Raw genomic sequence first — 23237 nt, 5'->3', positions numbered from 1 at the left:
ATTTAGTTGGCTTTTGTTTCTCGACCGGTTCAGACCTTTGCTGCGTCGCGTCGCTGTCGTCGTGTTGCCTCGACGTTCGTTACCGTTCGTCGTCGTCGTCGCAGACGTCTTCTTCGTCTTGCCCGCGTGGATTCTATCTGCTGCGGCCGTGTCAGTGTAATATACCTTCTTGGGGTGCAATTTGAGAAGAGGGAAAGTGCTGTGTTGGGGGTGACCGGCGAGCATGTGCGAGCACCTTGCCCTGCTTCGAGGGATATCTCTCGGTATCCAAGGGATCAAGCTCTGCGGTGTCACACCGGCATTTATTCGCGCGGATTCTGGTTTGACTGGTTTGATGCTCTCGCTGGTGTTCCTCACCTGCTCCTCCTCCTCCTACCCATCGCAGCAGCAGCGATTCTGGAAGAAGGTTAAAAACGCGCGCGCCAACTAAGCGTTGAACACCACATTTTGAACCGGTGGGGAGGGGGAAGAAGTAAGGATGAGGAACTCATATTGGTGGAGACCAATTCAGCCGAAGAAACGATACGAGACGGTGAAGAAGTGAATGCCGCGTGTTTCTCGAGCTGGAGAACGTGTGTGTATGTGTGTGTGTTTCAGTGAGAAACGCCAAGAAGAGGGAAAGCGAAGGCAAAGGAAGAAGAAGCATTACAAGCCTGCAAACTGGGAAAGGTCGCAATAACATCATACAACGAAGAGAGAGAGGGATAAAGAGAAAGAGAGTGTCCAGAGCAATCGGGTGTAGAATATGAAGCACCCTCTGAAGGTGGCAGCAACAGCAACAACATCAACTCAAAGTCGTCGTAGTCAGCAGTAGAGGAGCGAACTCGGAAGAAAACGAAGAAGAAAACAGTCGTAGAAGTGTGTGTGCGCGCGTGTGTGCTCTGTTATTACTTGCTACACCGATCCGACTCTCCAGCCCTGTGTGTGCGGGATGTGCATGTGCAAAAACAACATTCGATTATCTTCTGCGGACTCTCCACCGCCGCCGCTGGTACCCTCCGTACACACCACATTCCTCAGCGTTCCTCTACGAACCGGTTCCGCAGACACCTTTTCGGGTTTCCGCCGTGTAGTTACTTCGTTACACAAATGCAATCTTGCGACGACGCAGCTCTTGCTGCTCTCCTCCTGTAGAGCTGTTGCTGACCTTACCCGTTGCCTTCACATTTCTTTGATGGTGACGACCGTTTGGCGCATAGTTTTTTTTGTTCGTTCTTCTCCTACCCTCGTGTGCGTTTTGTTTTAGTTGTTTGTGATATTGCCGGCATGTTGTACATCGTTGATTCAGCTACTGCCGGATTTACGCGCTGCTGCTGCTGCGTGTGACGAAGCGACACCGTAATCAAGTTGCGTGCGTGCGAAATCTAGAGAGTGTGATATCTAGGTGGTTTTGTTTTTTTTTGTTTCTTTTGTTTTGGGATGGAGACGGGAAAAGGTCATTAACGGCGGCTACCGTAGATGCGGTTTGAGAGTGGAATGGGTTGGAGCCGGTATACAGAAGTGAACGTGGAGTTGTACTTGAAAACTGCGACTGTGGAGCGATGTTTTTGTTAGTTAGGTTAGGCCCTGAGTGATTGGTGAAGTGTTTCAAAGCGGATATCGGAAATTTGTTTGGAGCAACTCTATGGATTATTTGTAGATACCGAAACAACCAGCAATTTATCCTGTATAACTATTAGGTAGGTTTGACAAGGCCGTGATTGTGATCTGTGTTGTGTCGATTCTACAGTGCAAACTCGGTTATCCGAAGCCTCGATTATCTGAGGTTCGTTCATCAGAAGGTTTGTATGAAACTTCTGATAAATAACCAAGAACAAAAAAAAATCGTATTTTTTTATTTTCTTACTTTTAAACATCAAAATCGGGTTCTGCGCCCCATTTTAGTCAAATTTGAATGGTTGATTTTTTTTATCAATATTTCATCATCGCCATTTTGGATTTAAAAATTCTAAATCACTTAAGAATAGTTTAAGGTCCATACTAGAGCTCAACAATCAAAAATAAGACAACGAAAAAAAAATTATTTTTGGTTCGATTATCCGAAGTGAAATTTTGCCAAGACCTTCGGATAATCGAGTCTGGACTGTATTGACATTTCGTTTTTTAATTCGTCAAATCTGCACCTATTTCTATAATATTGTTACCTGAACAATGTTATGACCCCACAAGACTCCTAATTTGATTTCACTTTTCTACTGTGTACACTTCGGATAACCGAAACTTCGGATAATCGAATCACAAGAGTATAAAATTTTTCGTTGTCTTATTTTTGACTGTTGAGGTCAAGTATGACCCCAACATGAAACATTCGTAAAGTTTTCCTATCTTTTCGATTTTTTTAATTTTTTTAAATCAAGAATAACATTTAAAAAGGACCAATCATTCAATATTACTCCCTTTTGAAGCTTTTAACACTCAAACGCTCGGGTAGTCATTTGACCCCTATTTTTTTTCTTAAAAATCTCATAACTTTTGATAGAATTTACCAATTCGGATGCTTCAGGTTGCAAAAGATTCCATTTTTTGGGGGGCAAATATGGTCCATTTTTACCGGAAATATACCCGGATTCCGTTGGGGTACCTCGGCCCTACTTTTGGTTTTTGGCCAATATAACAAAATATATTCCACAAAACAAAGCCAACCGGAAACGGTTCACTGAGCTGATGTCGATTGGTGCCCAATTGGAACCGGCTCCGGTACCCCGTAGGACTTAACCATGTCAATTATTTATGCGAAAAATATTTCGATTTTTTTTTTCAGTGTAGTCCTTATCCATACCTAAACTTTGCCGAAGACATCAAATCGATCAAAAAATTCCTTCAAAAGATACAGATTTTTGAATTTTCATATGTCATTTTTGTATGGACAGCTGCCAAATTTGTATGGAAAATTAAATGGACAAACTAATGATGCAAAATGGCTTCTATGGGCATACCGAAGGCTCCAAAAAAGTTCGCTGCACGAGTTCCCCGGTATTTTATTAGAATTTTTCAACTGTAGCAATTTTTTTTAGTCATGTCAATCGAGTTAATTTGTCGATTAGCATCAGCAACAGCATTTGGAGGACGCCCCGCCACCGGAAGGCTCCACAACGCTTATCCCACTGTTTGGTGTGGTTGTATTAGACCCTCATCCGGAACAATAATCCAACACGGGAAATACCCTGTCTTCATCTTTTGATGAGTGTGTAATACTACCCAGGGCATAAGGGGGTCCTGGCCGGGTCCAAGCTATCCTCAGGGATGGGAAGGATCGTTAGTAAACACCTATCTAAAGTGCGCAAGGACCCCTACGTCACCTTAGTGGTATAGATGTTTGTAGGGAGGTTTTGGACTCAATGTTAGTAGGAGAGGTAGAACCCTAGGATAACCTCGAAAGGCATTGCGGGTTGGTTGTAACAGTATTCCTAATTCCAGTCTAGGCTCACCAAGTCGCCATAGCCTAGTGGTTAGCATTTTTGCTTACCAATCCAAAGGACGGGGGTTCGAACCCCGCCTCCAGCGACTTTGATATTTCGTTCATATTTAGCATTTCAAGGATTTCTATGTCCTTAACTTTCTCGATGGGAGCAGATGGGAATCGAACAGCCACAGCTGCTCCCTTAATTTAATTTGTCGATAACTGCACAATTTCGTATCGTAATCCTTCTACAACAACACTCCAAAAAGATATTCACACAGAAAAAAGGCAAACAAAATATTCTGTTGATATAAAAAAAAAACTAGATATTTTTCGAATCAACGCTTAACGTCAAAGCAAGTTTTTCATAACAACAAAAGACTTTTGTAGAATTGAGAAGGTTAAATGTTTAATTCAACGCAAAATTTTGTTGATTGTTTTCAACATTATTTTTTTGAGTCAAACCTCGTAAATCGTGTAGGGCCATAGATTTTTTTTACACAAAAAAAGCCAAAGTTGGCCTTTTCCATTAGCAACAAATGGATCTTAAAACAACGACAAAATTTATTTTCCTGAGCACAATGACCCTTTTTTCGACCACAATGGTTTTAAAATGGACTTCAATTTTGGAAAATTATCTTCGTGGCGGACCACAGTTGATCCATCGCAAAATGTTGTCTTGCCCATTTTTTTTTTTTTTGCATTAAATTATAAAAAGTGATCAGAAATGGTTTTTAAGAGAAAATCCCAGAACATCAAATTTCCACCTAATTTTGCGCCCTGGCCTACCGTGCAAGGTGTGTGAAACAAGGGACCCAACCGGGTGGCGGGGCCAAGTCGGTGGATTTCTGCTCTACCCCGCCGAGGCAGCACTTTTCTGCGGTTTCCAAACTGCTGCTGCGGTCAGGTTAGGTTTGGGGTGGCGTTGTGTACAACAGTGCAAAGTCAGCAAATCAAGGCTGCGGGAGCCCCGCCGGTCGACGATGATGGCAAGAAGACCAAAAAAAAAAAAGAGCAAACGATTGCAGAACAGAACACGACGTTGCACAGAGAAAAGGGAGAGAAGGGCAGTGGCAGCAGTGTAGCGTAATAAAATAAATATAAAGCAAGACAAGAGAGAGAAAAAAGTGCATGGTTCTGCAACATTTTTATCATGTCAGCGAGCCGGTTGGCTTTGTGATGATGACGTAGATTTGGCGACGCGATGATCGAGGGAGGGAGGGGGTTGGTTGATGTCAGCACAATTCAGTGCGAATTGCTTCTACTGGTTGAGCAATATTTTTTAATGGCTCCGATAAGGTCCTCCCGATAAGAGCCTGATATAAAGATTGAAGAGCTGTAAATAAGCACTCATTGCTTAAACTTCGAAAAGCATTTATTGTAATATTTGTTAGATTTAAGATTTAAGCTCTAAATCAGTCTTGAATCAACTTCATGGAAGCATGTTTGTCCTGAACATTCAAAATATTTCCAATCCTTACACAGTCTGCGTTAAGTGCCACGAAGCACTAAATCAGTCTCCACGATTCGACCATGGAGGCGCCATCACACCAAGTGTTTACTGCCCATTGTAAACAAAGTGAACTCGTTGTGTTGCTGCCCGATATACCCAGGCAATACATCACCGCGGCCATCATAACGGAGGAAAAGACAACATCGCGTTCACCACGATCGGTTTGTTGTGATGTATTGAAATGGGGCGTTGCTGCACTCCTCCAAACCTACACCACACCACAGTGCTACAATTCGCGCGCTCGTGAACCCAAAAGAGAGCCATAAATAAATTAACTTATTAAGATTACCAACGCGCACCACAAGCTCGTCGAGCTGACGGAAAAAGAAAAAGAAGAAAATCATCGTAGCTAAAAATAAGAAACAGGCGCGGCGTCGTCCGTGTACGAATGCGATCGAAAATTGAGACCAACAACAAGGCAAAATTTAAACAAAGTTGTCTGTATACACACTGCGCACATATGACTTGTTATGAAACGAGCAAATAATGTTGCTTGAAACGCGCGCGAGAAAATATAAACTTGAAAAGCTAACCAAGTCGAGTTCCGCGAGGCCGCTCTCGTCAAAAGCCGTGAAGACAGTCAATCAACGAAACGAACTGTCCCAGGTACTTCACCGTTAAGGTTGGAGTTGCTGTAAAGCTCTAAATCTCCATTTAAGAGCGATATAGAGCTGCCTTAGTGCCAACCTTCCCAACTCGTTTGAGTGCTATTTCCTCCAACCTTTGAAAAAACACGCCCAAGCCCCTGCAACCGCCCGGTCGTGCAGAACAACTACGTTGAAGGACAGGGTCACCACCATCAACTAACTGGCATTGGTTCGGCGGCGACACGACTGAGCGATTTGTCAATTAGAGCCGCCGTCACCGCGCGCCGTAGCTGAAGTGGCTTATTGATGGCTGCCGTGCTAGGTCTGGGTGCACTCGGCCACGTTTTTGAAGCGAGTTTTGTACGTGAACGGCACAGTGTCGAACCGGTTCCATTTGCAAAGCAAATTGGTATCGAAGTGTGTGGCGTTGTGTGTGCAACAGGTAATGGTGGATTCTTTTGATTGATTTGTGTGTGAGATGTAACTTGCAATTTTGGTATCTCTAGAATTGGGAAAACTGCATTCAAGAGCGGTCTTAGTCACTCAAGTATCGGACTAAAATTCCTATCCACTTCCCCCGTGTCTCGTGGCCGGCGCTGTGATTGGCTAGCATGATAGGGACATTTGAAAGTTGCGAAGTGGTGATGATTGGTTCCTACTCTTCATCTGTGGTCCACGGAGCAATTCTTGGAGGTCCTGGTCAATAACAGAGTAGCAACTACGGGTAGACACCAATGCTATGCTATGCTAATTGGGAAAACTGCATTCAAGAGCTAGGTGATATTTAGTTAAAACAATGAATACAACCGAATGTTGATCATGACACTTGCGTGCAAACATTCAAATTGATAAAAAATACTCCATTCGATTCCAGGCTAACTTTCGAACAAAACACTGGAAAATTGTTTCTCCATGATTAAAAGATTCAAACCAAAAGGACTGCTTCTTGAACAAACCCCCGCTTACAACATATATCTTAGGATTGGCTTGAACACATATCTGAACAAGAATTCTTCTTGTAAAGTCTAAGAGAACAATTCTCTACGAAATCTACCGCCAAATCTCCATGCAATTTTGGCAGCTATCCGTACAAAAATGGTATGTAAATATTCGATAATATTCTGAAAAAAAAAATATTCTGATTTGGTGTCTTTGACAAAATTGTAGGTATGAATGAGGTACACGGAATGGATGAGAACACGGTAATCAATTCCGATTTAAAATAAACTTTTTTCAAAAAAAAAAAATAATTTCTCAAAATCCGTATTTTTTATTTGATTTAGATAAAGAGGACAAAAACTCGCAACTTTTGAGCTGGGGGCTGAAAAGAGAGAATGCGTAACGTGATTTCCGAATGATCCCCTCTACTGTAGCTGCACCACCGAGTAAACAAAAACAAAGTATGACGCTATGTTCGAGCTCTAGCGTGACTTAGTTTTTAATGCTGTTGATCTGTTTTAAAACTTTTTGACTACTTTTTGGGGTAAAATTAAGTTTTGAGGTTTTTCAAGCATACGCCAAACATTGGGGTGGATAAAATAAGTTCACCCAAAGGAAAAATATATCTCAAAATCTGCAACATTGGATTTGTTGCAGAAAATGTCACATTTTATAACATTTTTTGCAGCAAGCCCGTAGATCATTTTTGCCCGCGTGTAAAAATTTCAGCGATCTGCAGTTCTCACCAACACATATAATGCTGGCCCGTCCCCGAGCAACACTCCAAAGAGAAGCATATGTTAGTGCTCTTTCACTCACTTTTCATCAGTTTTTTTTTCTGCTAAGTGTTTTTTTTTTGTGAAATACAACCAAAAAGCCGTCGGTAATGTCGATAATTGTCGGTAACGGGCAAAAATGTCATACTCCTATATCGCAAAAAATGCATGAGGACAGATTTCATGCAGATTCTGATATACTTTCAATCATGCGACTGCCAGTTGGGTGTTCATTTAGGCTTCAACGTGACGAAGAATTGGGTTGGAAGTGGATGCAATTTTATGATTCAAAGCAATAACTGAATTGGAGTTCCCAGATGTGCAGCGACTTTTTCAAAACAAATATACTTTCTCAAAAAATAAAGGACATGCCTTTAACAAGAAAAATGCCGTAATGCAGACCATACAAATTGAATCAAACGATGAAGACAGTTTTTGGGTGGACCCTAACGACTCCATAAACAACTTCCATTCATAGTTATTCAAAAAAGTAAAAAAACTTAAACAACCACAATGTACAATTTAAACACACACAATCGCACAACCAGTGCAGTGTGCATCGCAGCGTGAAGGGCACGGCCACGTCGTGAATTTATTTCTTTTGCACTTTCCGATTCGAAAAAAATGCGCGCACCGAGCTCCTATAGAGGCCATGCAATGCTACATGCTTTTTCTGTGATGTTTGGTGGTGCTCCACACCGTCCGACAGAGTATGTCAAAGAATGAGCAAAGCAAAAAAGAACCAAACAAGCCGCAGTGCTATTGGTCTCGAATGACTTATTTTTAGAATGCCAACGCGCACGCGATCTCAACTTTTTGTTCGCGTTGTGCCAGGTTGTCACATGTGTATGACGTATGACAAAATTACACTGGTTTTAAATATAACAGTTGATTTTATTTTCTACAAATTGTATGAAGTGTGTCAACTTGAACTTTATTTTTATTTTGTTGTCATATTTTGAACAAAGTCTTGTGAATTCGAGATCTGTCAAAACAGTTGTGCGACATTACGGTACAACTGCAACGATTTGTAAACATAAAAGCGACAACAGCACAGTGCGGTCGCTCTTGAAATGTAATGAATTTCATATTTTTACCAAGTATTCGCGGAATGTACAAAATTTTGGTGTGTTTTTTTTTAATTTTCTTTTTATCACTTGCGCTTAAGTACCACCGCCGCGGTTGCTGGTTGAAAGTGAGGCACAAGGTGTTGTTTTCATTTTTATTGCTGTACAGTGTGAATGACGCGCAACGAGAGGCAAACAAGATAAAATGCTATAAGGAGAGGGTTTGTTGTCTCTGTGAAACATTTACTGAATAAAAAAAAAATCACGGGGTTCTCAATCAATTTATCAAAATTGAGCCTTTTCATAAAACATTAGAAATTTTAGGTCGTCCAAGTTTGCTCGCGGGACACATTTGCAGAACTCGATGTTTCGAACAAACTTACAATATGAATCGTTATCGCTTTACTTTTCTTATCTGCTGCTCGAACGCCACTTGGCAGAGCTCAGTACGTGCAATCGGTTGGCTTGGTTTCAAGTTCAGCGTAAAGTCCGCCGCCGGTTTTGTGTGGTTGTGTTTGCGACTTAGCATATCAGCAAGTGCATGGCGAGACTAAGCTAGTAGGTCGTAGAGGGATTGACGGGGCTATTGATATGATTTCAGGAGGTTGAGCTTGAAATTATGTTTATGAAAACGTGTTCGATTAAGATTCCATTGATAACGAGGTCTAAAGGTGCAATTCGCCACGAGTTTCGCTGTTATCAGCTCTGAAAGGAAATCGCAGCTTGGACGCGATTTAATTGCGATCTGTTTACGAGTGTGACTTGCACAGTTGCCGTACAAGGAGCCGACTATTTTTGTGCTATCAGTTGGCAATGTTTCCTACTTCTTAGTCATCATTTAAATTTTGAAATCTTCGACTCTGATCTAATTCCTTTTTTTCTCTTTGTCTTTTCCAGGTAAGCAGCAGTGTATCAACGCTCAAGAAGTCAAAGTAGTTATATTGAAATTGTACTAATTTAAAGCGGCCAGCCCATCTGCATTATGTTTACCACAGAGATGATTCTGAGAACGGATTACATTTCACAGAATCTACTGGGGACGAAGGATGCGTGGACATACCGTACCAAAACCATCGCTTCAACGGCAACAATTTCCGGCGCGCTCGAACGCACCAAAATTGTGTCAAGTTATTCAATCGAATCGATCGATCGCGCCTGATTCAACACACACACGAACCACCGAATTGAGCCGTCTCAAATCAAGCCGGCCCATCACGCTTCAGAGCGGTCCTCTTTCGGTTTCGCGGTGGCGAATTGGTTCCATTAAATTTTGGCAACATTGACGGCCATCGCCGTTGCGATCCTTCACTGCTGGTGTCTGTGCTACAGTTACCCTTCGCGAGCGAGCATAATGTGTACAGTGTGCTGGTCGTCGTCGTCGGTTCCAGCTGGCCATGTAGATGTGAAACCGTGTCACTTGAATAACAATTTTCGGACTGTACCAGCGGCGAAAATGACGAAAAAGCGAAAAAATAACCGGTTTCTAGTTATGGGCTGCCAGACCAGACTACCGACGGCGGTAGTGTTAATGGAGAAACCTGAAGGGAGGCGGTCCGGTATCCGTTGGACGCCGGGCTGAGGTAGCGTGGCGCGCGGCACATGAATCACTTATTTTCGCTTCATTTTGCTTACCTCAGCACCGCAACCTCCCTACACCACCTGTCGCGACGTCCATCGAACATGGTTTCGTTGAGAGCTTGGGCCCGTAGCTGCTTGTCATAATGCATAATCCAAGCTCAGATGGCACGTCGGCGGATTCCAGAGTAGCGTGCTTCGATGGCACCGTTAGTTATCAGCTAGTCTGTCTTTTATCAAAGTTTTAGAAACTTCCTAAAAGAAAATCAAGAAGGGAAGCAAGTTTCCCTCTTTCCCAGTAACAACGACTAAAATAACTGCTATAGATTGTCAATTTATTGCCCCCAGAAAATTTAATGCGTCGTAAAAAATGCATCTTCAGCACTTTCCAAAAAAAAAAAAAAAAAGAATCTTTAGCCAAGATAACGATCGCAAAGTTCGAACGTTCGCCTTTCCCCTTAAAATTAATTTAAACTGACAACGTCGCTCCCATCGTTCACTGTTTTCCCTCTCAGACAAAGAAAAGTCGAAAGTTTGAGCAGGGACGATAAGCCGGGCAAAGGGAATGAAGCTCTGCGAGGGTGCAGTAATTAACAGATGCTCAACGACGTTTCCCTTTCAGACTCGGGGGGAAAAAACGATCAAGGATGGGGACGTAGTAGGAGGAATTAAATGAAAACTTTGGCGGCAGTGCAAAAAGAAAATGATAAAAACTTTTGGCTCGCTAAACTATTTTCTCCTAGTTCAACTTTTGCTCGTTTTTCTTCGCGCGCGCTGGCAGCGCAGCATCTTCTAGGCTGGCAAATCTTGGTTGGTACCGAGAGAAGCCTTCCCGTCATTTCGCCCCCTCCCTTCGGGAGTTGACCGTATTCCCCCCCCTTTCCTGAATAGAGCTTTATTCTGGAAAGTTTTCGCGCGCGCTTTCCTCCTAACACGTGACATCCACGGTGGTAAACTTTTATTCCTCCACTCCCCTTCTGCGAACTCGGCGCAAGAGGAAAATTTGTAATGAGTTTTTAGTTCAGTTGCCAACTTACTTGGGGAACGTGGCAACCTCCAGCTCCCGACTTTTTGTTGTTGCCACGCTGGGAAAAGTTAGCATTCCACGACACAGTGCTTGATAAAGTTATCGAAGTGAATCTATTTCCATGTGGCTACGAGACAAACGATTTCGAGCGCAACTTTCCATCGGAATAGACGTTGTCATTGCTGGTAATGTATGAGCTTGAAAATCGGAATCGAAAAGCGAAAAAAATCGCGTCCATTCAATAGCAGCGTAGCTCAGAAGGCACGCCGACGAGTTAGGCACAGCTAGCTTCGAAATGAGTCTCTATGAATGTTTCAATTGCTTTATTGAACAAAAATCATAGCGAATTATTCATGCAGTTCACTCGATGTCATCGTAGCTCAGGTGGCACGTCGACGAGATGTTAAGAAATGTTATGAGGATCAGCTTGTTTGGTTCAGTTCTGTGCGAGAAGCGAAGACGCGTGGTTGAATTTCTTTTTTTAATTGTGATCCGGTTTTGCGTGGTGGTGATTGTGCTAATTGTAATTGTTTTTTTTATCAGTTATGGCACGTGAGAAGCGAAGACAGTTAGAGTGGTTAGAGGGACGTTGAAGTCTTGATTTTTAATGTTTATTTTAATTTCTTCTGTGTCGCTGTTCGTGAAGTCGATTGTGGGCAGCGGGGCTGCGCGGTTGCTTCGCAGGAACGATCGTGTTCTTTGACCTCATACCCATCTTACTAACCTCTCAAAACTCATGTGATACTTTGTCGAAGACGCAGCCGATTTAGCGGTCTTCATCCCTCAAGTAACGAACTACCATTCCTATACACTTACCCGTGATCTTAAAACTGGTCGTGGCTGCCGCCGTGATTGATCAGCATGATAGGGGCCTTTGAGAGGTGCGAAGTGGTGATGATTGGTTCCTACTTTTCATCTGTGTCAATAACGGAGTAGCAACTACGGGTAGTCACCAATGCTATGCTATGATATTGAGGATCAGCTTGTTTGAGATTGTACATAACCCGATAATTTTTTAGGGCAGTTAACGCTTCAATTTGAGCAAGGTACGATAGATTTGAGCATGCTTAAATCGACAGAATTATTTTTTAGTGAATTCCCTGCCAATATATAAGTTTGTAAATTTCAAAGGTTCATAATAAGTAACCATGCGCATCCCCTAATTTGTGCTACCCTCATAGATAAACGCGGGTGCGCATGGTTGCTTAAAACAATTCCATACCATTTTTCCTTGAAACTTAAAATTTTATTTACTGGCCGCGATTTCACAAAAATGTAATTCGGTCGATATGAGTGCGTTCAGGGATCCCAAATCTATCATACCTTGACGAAACTGAAGCATTTACCGACATCATCTTCAAAAATGTCGAGTTGTGTTATTATTTAATAGCTGAAACTTAACAATACTCTACAATTGGATACCTAACCTAATTTCCACGTTTTCCACGTCAAAATTGAGACAAACCGCGGTGCCAAAGTGGCACCCCAAAAAGCAAATCGATTCCCTCAAACGGCCAAAAAGTTCAGCAAAAAGCAGCCCCCTAAATCTCGGGAGGGAAGGCAAAAAGTTTCCTTATTAAAGAGTGTGCTCTGGCACCAAACGACCTGTTCGAACGGGACTTGAAGAGCTCGCTGTCGTCGTTTGGTATAGAGCGAGAAGTTTTTCACCGAATGGTGAACTTTTGCGCTGCTGGAGCGGCAAACATGGGAGGGGGGCAAAATCGCCATCAAAGTTGTAATTGTTTTGAGAAAAGTTTGCTTAAAGTTAAATAGTTGGGTCCGAAATTGTTGCACAACTTTGGCCGCTACCAGCTATAGAGCGTCAAAAGTTGGGATGATATTTCTCTGCCGCTCAGCACGTTTAGCTCTTTGAGTTGGGAGGAAAAAGAGACAGAGAGCGAGAGGGAGGAAGTGTTTGGTTACTGTGAAGGACTTTTGAGAGCTGTATGTTTCTCGTAATCTCGTTGAGTGCAACTTTTCTAACTGCACGCCGGAATAAAAAAAAAAAGCAAGTCGGGTGAGGGATCATGTGCAGTTGTAGCTGGAAAGTTCGATGAGCATGAAATTCGGTAGTACACCCAAACCAAGAAGTCGAGTCTTCTGACAAGATTGACAGAACATCTGATAGCTATGGTTAAAAGTGTGTTCAACAGCAGTATTAATGTCCGGATAGTCGAATTAAGGTCAACTGTTGTGCATTGGCGTACGTTAAGCAAGCATTTTGTTACAGAACAGCTGTCAATCATTGTGATGATTCGGTTTTCACATTTAATGTCATGATCTTTGGTTTGGGTGTAGCTTTTATACTTATTTATTAAGTATATGTAATATTTATAATCTTCAATTCAGATAAATTCACAGATTATTTAGATTCCTAATGTTAATCTGCACTGGCATAAAATTTGCATTCGTCTAATTCAAGTAATTGCTTTCCTCTATCTTACCATCACTTTAAAAGCTACCACTGCTTTAAAGGTTCTCAAACCCATCACCACCACCCATAGCTGAGCAGTACCGGGTCGTTGTTGGGCGGCAGCACACATCTTTAAAGAGCGTTTCCACCCTCGCAACGTTAGAGATCCTCTTGCCTCTCGGTCGCATCCACATCTAAAGTAGTCCTTCCATCCAGTAACACCCATCGCCGGCAAACACGTACAGGAATGTTGGAAGATAAAATGAAGCGCTCATGAATTTAACGTTAAGCTTCTTCTTCACCCTCACTCCTCGTACCCCCTCTGTTTTGGTGGTGACTTCCAACCTCAGGTGGCTACCAGGGTAAACTGAGGACTAATTTGTGTAATTAAATGGAAAATTTATAAACTCATTAACTTATAAAACACGCTAGGGAATTGAAAGCTTGAATTGACGCGCTGAGTTCAATGTTCAATTGCAAGCTATTGTTACCAATTTGCCCCACATCTGGTACAACATTGGCCCTGGTATGCCCTGCAGGCACCCACCCTCTCTTCCCAAACTTGACCTGCCCCCCCAGTTGTCCATCGACCGTTTCCTTCCATTAGTACAAAATGCCATCGAGTTCAGTTTTCGCTCTCGCTTTTGAATATTTAATATGGCACTCTTCCCGAAGTATGGTGCTTTTTGCTCTCTCGCTCTCTGTCACACTTTTGCCCATCTCTGTCTGACACTGACTGTGGACAGCCCTCGATGTTGTTGGGTACAGGACGAGAGGGTGACTTTTCATCCCGCTCCCGACCTCCAAGTTGCCTCAGATTTCCAGAAATTCATGCCCTGCTTCTCCTCGCGCACACGCCGGACACCCACGCCGCCCTGTCTCGTGCTCTGATTGTCCTTTGAAAATGGGAAATTTAAATTTATACACATAGAGCGAGAAAGAGAGAGAGAGAGAGAGAGAGAGAGAGAGAGAGAGAGAGAGAGACGTAATAGAGGAAGTTACCGTGTAAGCGTAGCAATCTATCGCCGGGGGACACAATGTCGAATTTATGACATTATATATATATTGTTGGAATCTCGTTCTCTCCTCTTTTGTTTTTTGTTGTTGCCCACTGTTGGCATATTGATTTTTCTGTCAAATAGACAAACCGGCAAAGAGAAAGAGTCGGAATACATTAGTCAGGTCAATTTGTGCCAAAACAAATACGCACACAGGATAACAACTTGATGTGGAACTAACAAGGCTTGATAATTGCTGTCACGGTATTGCTACGGGGAATGCTTTCATCGTAATTGCCGGACTTCAAAGAAGGAAGCTTTTGTGCGTGACAAGTAATTTTGAAAATGGAATTCCTGGGAAACTAAGATTTTACGCGATTAATTTTCGCGTTTTTGTGATATTTTTTCAAAAGAAAATAATTAAAGATGAGTGAATATCAAAATAAGTTACAGGCTTCTAAGTAATGCTTAACAAATATTATCTCGAGCCTTTGTCTCAAGTACTTTATCCTGATTTTGACTTTCAACTAAACACACTCTTGATTTAGTCAAATTAAAATAAATAAAATTAAATTAAAAAACATGTTTAAAATGGATTTTCAAAAGCATATTTTTATCTGAGCGTCTCATAGTCTGCGAATCTTGATGGTTGAGCACATCGTGCTCAAACTCAACCGAGCTCAACGAATCATCTCTTTGGTAAACTTTACACAGTAGACCTGGCCACTTTTTTTAAGTGAGATTTTTGTATGTATTTTAAGGCAATGGCGCACTCAAAATATAAATGCTCGCTTTTTTTTTTTAAAAAAAAAAAAAGGTCCTATAGGTTGTTTTGATTGTTACTCAGTTTTCTCAGCACTGGCTGAACCGATATACGTCAAATCGGTTGCATTCGACTTGGTTTAGGGTCCCATACGTCGCTATTGTTTGAAGTTTCAATAAATAGTGCAAAATAAAAATGTGTATTCGCTTATTTCCGGATGTCAGATAAATGGCCAGAAATCTACTCAAATTCCATCATATTGCGTTATATTATACCATCGTTGGGAAGGTAATTGAGAGACCCTCTAAATAAAAATAAATTATTCGCTCTACAGCATTGTCTTGGCGTTCTCGATTGCGAGATTCCAACTCGAAACTAGGTGTCCGAAGGCTTGATTGTTGAGGCAATTGCAAACCTCTTTTTACACCTTAGCTTCCATCCACCCCGGGATTCGAACTGACGACCTTTGGATTGTGAGTCCAACTGCCTACCAGTGACTCCACCGAGGCAGGTCCCCGGGAGACGACTCCTACACCTAACGACCTAAGCTCTAGTAGACCGGGGCCAACATTTACTTCCCCGTCCGACGGAAGGCGTGATCAGACAAATCTCGTCTCAAAAAAGGCACCGGGACCTTCTGGGATCGAACCCAGGACGACTGGGTGAGAGTCAACCACGCTTACCCCTACACCACGGGTCCCGGCTAAAAGAGCCTAAAAATGAAGATCTGGCAACCCTGTATCAAGTTATGACCACTTAAGTGACATTTATGTTCTTTTTGGAAGCCGGATCTCACTTATCTGTAAGAAAACTAAGTTCGGATAATCTTTCAAAGAGATTTAACAGGTTTAAGTTATATGTATAATGCATATTAAAACACATTTTTTATTCAAATTTTGTTGCCATGGGACCTTCCATAAACCACGATGACACTTTCTCTGAAATTTCAAATTTCGTGCCTATCTTTAGATAGGTTACCGTCAGTGGGGGTGACTATGGGTCAAAAAACGATACACCTCTCGAAATTTCTTAATAACAAAAACAATTTAAATAACATCGAAAATCTTTCAACGTAGATTTGTTCTTAGATAGATTACTAACATTTTCCCAAAATATGGTGGATTTTGATGAACACTACCTTAAATGCTAATAGTTTGAAAATTGACCCAATCTCACCCCTTAGAGGGGGTGACATTGGGTCAAATGAAACTAAAATGATGCTCAAATACAACGATATGATAAAAACAAGTCATCCAACAGCGTTTCTTGTTCGAGGGAATCGTATTGACACGCTACAATGTTTGAAGTGGAGATTTTCAAACATTTGGGTAGTTTTCGAGCAATTCTAACAAAAATATTAGAAAAATTATTTTTCGAGAGGTCATTTTTGGCCAAAAACGTACCCCAACTTTAGACATGTGCCAAAATAACAGGATTTGTTCTAGGAACGAGATTTTTTCAGCGAAGTCATCTTAAGATGTCCCCTACACAACCTTTTTAACAGAACTCAGTTTCATTGAGAATAACCTGAAAAATGGTAAAATCCGTAAAAAATCACTTTGACCCAATCTCACCCCCCAGACCCAATGTCACCCCCACTGACGGTATAGAAAAATATTTCAAAAAATTCTAACAGATTGAAGATCTGGCAACCCTGTTTCAAGTTATGACCACTTAAATGATATCTTTTCACCTGTTTTGAAGCCGGATCTCTTTGCTACCATATCCGACCTATCATTGTATAGATAATCGAAAGACCTTCCAAACGAGTATAAAAAAATGAAGATCTGGCAATCCTGTCTGTAATTATGACCACTTAATTGATATTTTCGTACTTTTTTGAAACCGGATCTCACTTATATGAATGAAAATAATGTCCGTATTCATCATCTGACCTAACGTTGGATAAGTGATCGAGAGACCTTTCAAATGGTACTAAAAATTCAAAGATCTGGCAATCCTGTCTCATGTTTTTTTTTGCCGAGCTACCGTGGCCGTGAGGATACGGGTATCGCCTTGTAAGCGGAAGGTGATGGGTTCGATTCCTGTCTGGCTCGGCAAAGTCAGATCCCTTCAAAGAGTTATTTTACTCACTGGGAATACTGACCGGTAGATGATGGGTTTCGAGGATTGAACCATCAACTTCTAGGTTGCTGAGCCGACACGCTACCACCGCGTCATGGACGCTTGATGAATTGTGAGGGACAGAGCGCGAACATAATGTTCTCTCTGGAGTGTTGCTCGGGGACGCGCCAGCATTATATGTGTTGGTGAGAACTGCAGATCGCGGACATGTTCACACGCGGGCAAAATTGAGCTATGAGCTTGCTGCAAAAACTGTTATAAAATGTAACATTTTCTGTAGCAAATCAACTGTTGCAGATTTTGAGCTATATATCTCCTTTGGGTGTAGACAATGTCCGGATCCATCATCCGACCTCTCGTTGGCTAAGTTATCCTAAGACCTAAGACCTTCTAAATGAGTCTTAAAGTTCGATGATCTGGCAACCCTGTCTCAAGTCATATCACGTGATTTACGAACAATTGATAATTCAGATTCAATGTTTGATGAGTAGTGAAGAAGGAACCAACCACGTAGGTGGATACCTCCGGAAGTCGCGTACGTGTACTTTGTACACACTTTGTAACGACACTTGTAAGAAATGCCAAAACACGCGACTTCCCGAAGGTTAAGTTCGTTTAATCATGCTACAACATTGGTTTTGGTGGCAACAAAAATTTCAATAAGGGGAAATATACCCATTTTAAGCATAATAAGCGGTCGTGTTTGAATGATGCTGGATAATCTAGTGTTCCTTGAAATTTACTAAAACCAAGAACACCAACCAGTAGAGCAACTTTTTGTGAACATTTCTGCCCTGAAAGCCCGACCATGGTAATTTTAAGAACATTTGCTAAAAATGCTGCTTATTAAATTAACTGTGGCTTTTTGGTAAAAGTAAACGCAAATATGGGAAAATGTACCATACTTCCACAAAATTGCATGGTAACAATTACAAAATCATTATCATTCTCTCCGTATTGGAGGGTTAAAATTACCATACCGTTCTCGACATAGTAAAACTGACTGCGTTAATCAGTCAATCCTCCAAGCACGGAATGTTTTTAGCAAAAATACGTCGGTGCGTGTTCTCAATTTAACCCTACAATATGGTAGCAACTACCATGGTTGGGTTTTTAGTGTGTTTATTTTCACTTTTACTAAAAGTTATTCTATGCATTGGGCCACGCCCATTTTTCTATTTTCAGCATAGTTCTTTTTTCTTCCAGCGCTCTTTTGGGTCTGCTTAGTGCTGCCAATTGTGATACAATTTTTAAGCGAACACTCACGAAAAGTAGCATTTATAGAGAAAGTTTGCTGGCATCACTGGTTCACTCCAACAGACGCTGCTGGTGGTGTTGGTGGTCACCCTTTGTTCTTTATTTGCCTTCGCTTCTCGCTCGGTTTTCTTCAGCCTTCAATTGGAATGGGTCGTCAAAAGTCAAACGTCAATAGACTTTGCGCGTTTGTTTTTTTGATGGCGCTTGCTTATTATTTACATGTTTCGGGATTATCCACAATTATGGAACAGGAAATTTGGAGTCAGTGTTTTGCTGCTCTGGATAAAAAAAAAGTCTTGAAATGCAGTTTTTTGTATAAAAAGTACTACTTTTACTATTTAAACAGCACGAGAATGTCCAAATAGAGGTCCTGAAAATAGCAGGGTTGGCAGAAAAGTTGCAACTTGCATCCTATTGACAAATTACCACAAAAGTGTTCCGAATTTGTGGGTGTTCCGAATATGTGGGATGACTGTACATTTGCGTGCTTACTCGAGGCGGTGCTGTTGCTGGTAAGTTTACAGCCAACAGTATTTTTGGAGCTTTAATCGAGCATCAAACTCTCCACATGACGAAAATAGGTGTTTGATTAGAAAGGGTATATTTCCCCTACGTGTTGATCGTTTTTTTAAATATCAATTTTCAACGAAACAATTTTTTAAGCACTATTAAAAAAAAACTTTTTTGGCAAAACGTATAATATTTGAAAAATAAATTGAAAATCCTATCAATGTCATCCCGGTTTATGATATGGCTTTATTAATTGTTGAAGAATACCCTATCAAATTTTAGCTTAAAAAAAACTTATTTAATGAAAACGATTTCGCTTTATTTTTTATTGAAGCAAAGAGTGACTTTTCACCAAATATTGCTGCTTTGTCTAGCGTCACACAAGTTTGCAAAACAAACATTTCAATAGGACGTAACCTTGGATGGAAACAAAAAGTGCATGTCCCTTACACAAGTAACTGTTTACGTTTTGTGTGAGCGGGAATTGCTCTTTGTTTTTTTTTTGGTCTTTAAATTTTCGCCTTAGATTGTTCCCAAACTTAGACAAAATAGTTTTCCACCTATAGTTTGGTAGAAACTTTTCAGATTAAATTTTGCATAATTTGGTGGCTTAATCGTCTGACACGCACCCACGTCGACACGAGGATTGTTTGCGTATCCTGGAGAAGGAACAAGTTTATACACCAAGTTCGGAAAAGTTTTCTTGTACCACACACACGCACACGCACACGCACACATGTGTACAGGTGCATCGATATGGTATAGGAAAAGTTTGCAAAGTTTATTATACGAGCAGTGTTAGTTTTTGGGAGCAATTAATTTCGCTTGAGTGATTCGGATTGGGATGGTAAGATTTTGTAGAAATTTGAAAAGTTTGTTCAAACGTAAGTGTAGATATGATGGAAACCGCAGAGTATAATTAATTTTGTGGTAAAAAATTTCACAATGCTGCTGTTAATGTTTAACTTTAAAATTAGATTAATTTCGGTATCAAATTTCTTTGAACTTCTCTTCTCATTTTACAGCACTTTCGGACAGATAATCTCCAACAAGCTCCAAAAAAAAAAGGTTGCAAAACAAATTATCCACGCTAGACACCCGCCAAAGTTTGTTATTAGCTTCCATATATTTCTCCCACGCTCGTGCAGATTTATTCGAGGAGCAAAAATTTTCCCGAAAATCAAGCGCCGTTTCCCGGGCTAGAAGAAAAAACTTCTCCCAACCGGCAAAGTTATATCATAACCAAGAGTAAAAGTTGCTGTGCATACAAAAGTTTATCTCGAAAGTAGGAAAGTTAGCCAGAAAGCGAAAAACAGGAAAAAGTTCAGCAGAAGCAGAAAAATTTTTTTTTGGCACAGCGAGAAAACCTTTAAAACAAGTTCAACTCACCCCGTTTGAAGTGAGAGAGTGGGTGGAGGGGGAGGGGTCTTAAAGGAAGAAGGAAAAGATGAAAAATCCTGAAACACCCACTTGTGCTCGGTTTACACAGCAGAGCAGACACACCCACACAAACAAAGCTCCCACGAAGACACACTCTGCGCGCATTGCCGGCGAAAACTTTTCCAGCAAAGTTTGCTGGGAGAGACAAAGTCGTCGTCGTCGGTGGCAGGAGGAAAAAGTTTTTCTCTAATCGCGTGAAGCGGGGACTAGAAGCAGCAAGGAGCGGAAGAGAGGCGGGTGGAAGTGGGAAAAAGTTGACTCAAAACAACTTTATAGGAAACAAAAAAAAAGATGAAGAAGAGTTTTCATTCGAGGAAAAGTTTAAGTGACCTCACCCTACACCACGCCACCTCAGTTTGCAAGATAATATCCATGTTTTCTCGCACAGTTCAGACTGTTATAATTTTTTTTGGTACGTTTTAGATATAATTCTTAGATTTTTGAGGCGATACAGCTAATCAAAAAAGCATTCAAATATGACATTTTAAAAATAATTTTAAAAAATAATTTCAAAGTAATTTTAGTCATCATTGAACTACTTTTTTAACATGCGATTTAAAATTGAAATATAATACACAAATAAAAAAAAATAAAAAAAAATAAAAAAAATCGAAAAAAATACTTGAAATAAAATATGCATTGGCTTACGCAGTGAAAATAATCATGATAATATTACATTTTATGTCGGAAAAATGTGAAATTTTACCAAATTTTCATTTCCGGTGTAATCCCACTTTTTCAGTCTAAATTACATCATAAAAGCGGTAATATTAATCCATCCAAATTTAACATCTTCCAACGTAACACAATTTTTTACGGTGTGCAGAGATAAAAAATCTAACGTGTTAATCACAGTGAAAAAAATCATGGTATTATTACATCTTTTATGTCAGAAAAAAAGTGTAATTTTATCTTTGAAGATGTTTAATTTTACCGCTTTTCTGGTGTAGTCTAGATTGAGGTTAAATTACATCATAAAAGAGGTTATATTTAACCTTCCGAAATTGCAAATTTTTTAACATTGAAAAGTTTTTTTTTTAATAATTAAAAATTTAATTTTGACGATTTTTAAAATAGAGGTCTAAATAAAATAGAAATTTTAATTGAAAAAAACTTGTAGTTAGATGGTAGTAAACTATTTTAAATCCTTTGTGTAACGTTTCACGTTTAATATGGCTTCTTTTATGATGTAATTTTACATCAGTTTAGAATGAAAAAGTGGCAATACATAAGAAAACTGGTAAATTTACACATTTTAAGAGGTAAAATTACAAAAAATTATGGCATACGTAATTTCCAGATGTAATATTTTCATGGACCATCCATTAACCACGTGGACACTTTTTTGGAATCTCAAAATTCCGTCCCTGGGATGAGAGTTACCAAACGGCAAGGACGCGCAAAAGCCACGTGGCACAAAAGTTTTCCACGCGGAACTTTTTCTCTTTCGCTCTTCCTGTTTTCCCTTGAATACCGGGCCAACAAGACTGCACTCCGTTGTGGGAACTGCGTTAAAGTTGAACCATCCTTTCACGGGGATCACGGGCAGGAAAAATCGGCCACCAGTACACCGGCTGCGCACACTGTGTTACAGAAGGGCGCCGGAAAACTTTATCTTCAGGGCCGGCTGTGATGGTCGACAACCCAACGCAACCGGGGAAAGTTCCGAGTGTACTATTGAAAATTTACCACCGTGTTTTACTGCGGGGAGGGATGAAAAGTACGTGAACTGTGTTTTTTGTGAGTTCTCTAGATCAAACTCCGGTAAAGGTTAACTTTTGAACACTGTAATAATCGTCTTATTGTGTAGAACTTTGAGCTGGTTAGAAACATAGAAACAACTTTTTGAAATAGAGTTTCTGTAATCTCTTGCTTCAACTGCTCAGGTTTTAATTATGAATGTTTTAGAACCTTCACGGAAAAAAACTACAAAATAAATTATAGTTCTTAAACTCTTGTAACTTCTCTAATCCAGATACCAATTAATTAAAAACTCATCGTTTCAAATGTCCACAAAGAGTTCAAACGGTGTACTTTTGCGCTGAAACTAGGCCATCCTGCAACTATTGAGTTTCTGCAAATCCACACACAGCCCATGTGATACCGGAGGACATTCCCAAACACACACACACACTTCCTGGCTCTTGACGGCAATTAGAGGACGTCACCCTCTCCCACGAATCTTCGTAATAGCCATTCCAGCTAATAACCCCCGCAACCCATTCTCATTCCACGAGAGAGTGCCACTCTGTTTTTGGCTCGTCGTCCATTTAATTCCAGAATATAACCCAGCAGGATGTTTGCCCATCCTGCCGGTGCCCGGTGGTGTGGTTCTGTCACACTCAAACAAGCACACACACTCACAATTTCAAAATAACCCGTCGCAGTCATTCCGAGTAAAGTTTGTGTATAAATCAAGTCGCTCCTGTTGTTGCCTGTTCCTTCCCATTCTTGCTCTTAATGTTGGGCTTTCTTTCCTGCGTATGTGTGGTAGGGACACTCTCTTCCGGGATGTAAATGCCGCCAGGTCTTTGAAGCAAAGGTTGAAGCATTTACAAAAAAAAAAAAAAAATGCAAAACATCCAAAATCCTTGCTATTAAAGATGCGGTCGAAAGTTGAAGTTTTGATTTACACCATCCGAGAACGAGCTGTTGAGGTTATGTTAGAATCTTAGAATCAACCCTTTTGTACATCTTTCCAAATTTTTCTGTGTTTAACTTTTAAAGCATTTAACCAAATTTAATAATTTTCAACAGGGACTCATGGGTACATCGGACCGAACGGAACAAATCCGGCATAAATCCGTTCAGTCAGTTCCGAGATATTAGAGTGTGTGTGGTCCAATCCAATACCCGCTAACCGGTAGCGAAATTATGGGAAAGTATA

The 23237-nt window shown here is 40.8% G+C and overlaps 1 protein-coding gene across 8 annotated transcripts in view; it reads left to right on the top strand.

Moving 5' to 3' along the window:
• Positions 1-23237, top strand: part of LOC120421022 (C-terminal-binding protein) — a 76767-nt gene that overhangs the window by 32682 nt on the left and 20848 nt on the right. Inside the window, exon 1 of one of the 8 annotated variants that reach the window (XM_039584146.2) lies at positions 2-156. The exons of 6 other annotated variants lie outside the window; for them this stretch is intronic. The gene's annotated coding sequence lies outside the window, so the exon portion shown is untranslated. Of the gene's footprint in view, position 1; positions 157-23237 lie in introns of those variants that run through there. One more of the 8 variants, XM_039584148.2, reaches the window with a different exon arrangement.

Source organism: Culex pipiens, chromosome 1 (genome assembly GCF_016801865.2).
Source record: "Culex pipiens pallens isolate TS chromosome 1, TS_CPP_V2, whole genome shotgun sequence".
In the NCBI taxonomy this organism is placed as follows: domain Eukaryota; kingdom Metazoa; phylum Arthropoda; class Insecta; order Diptera; family Culicidae; genus Culex; species Culex pipiens.
This window is presented reverse-complemented; position numbering and strand designations above follow the sequence as displayed.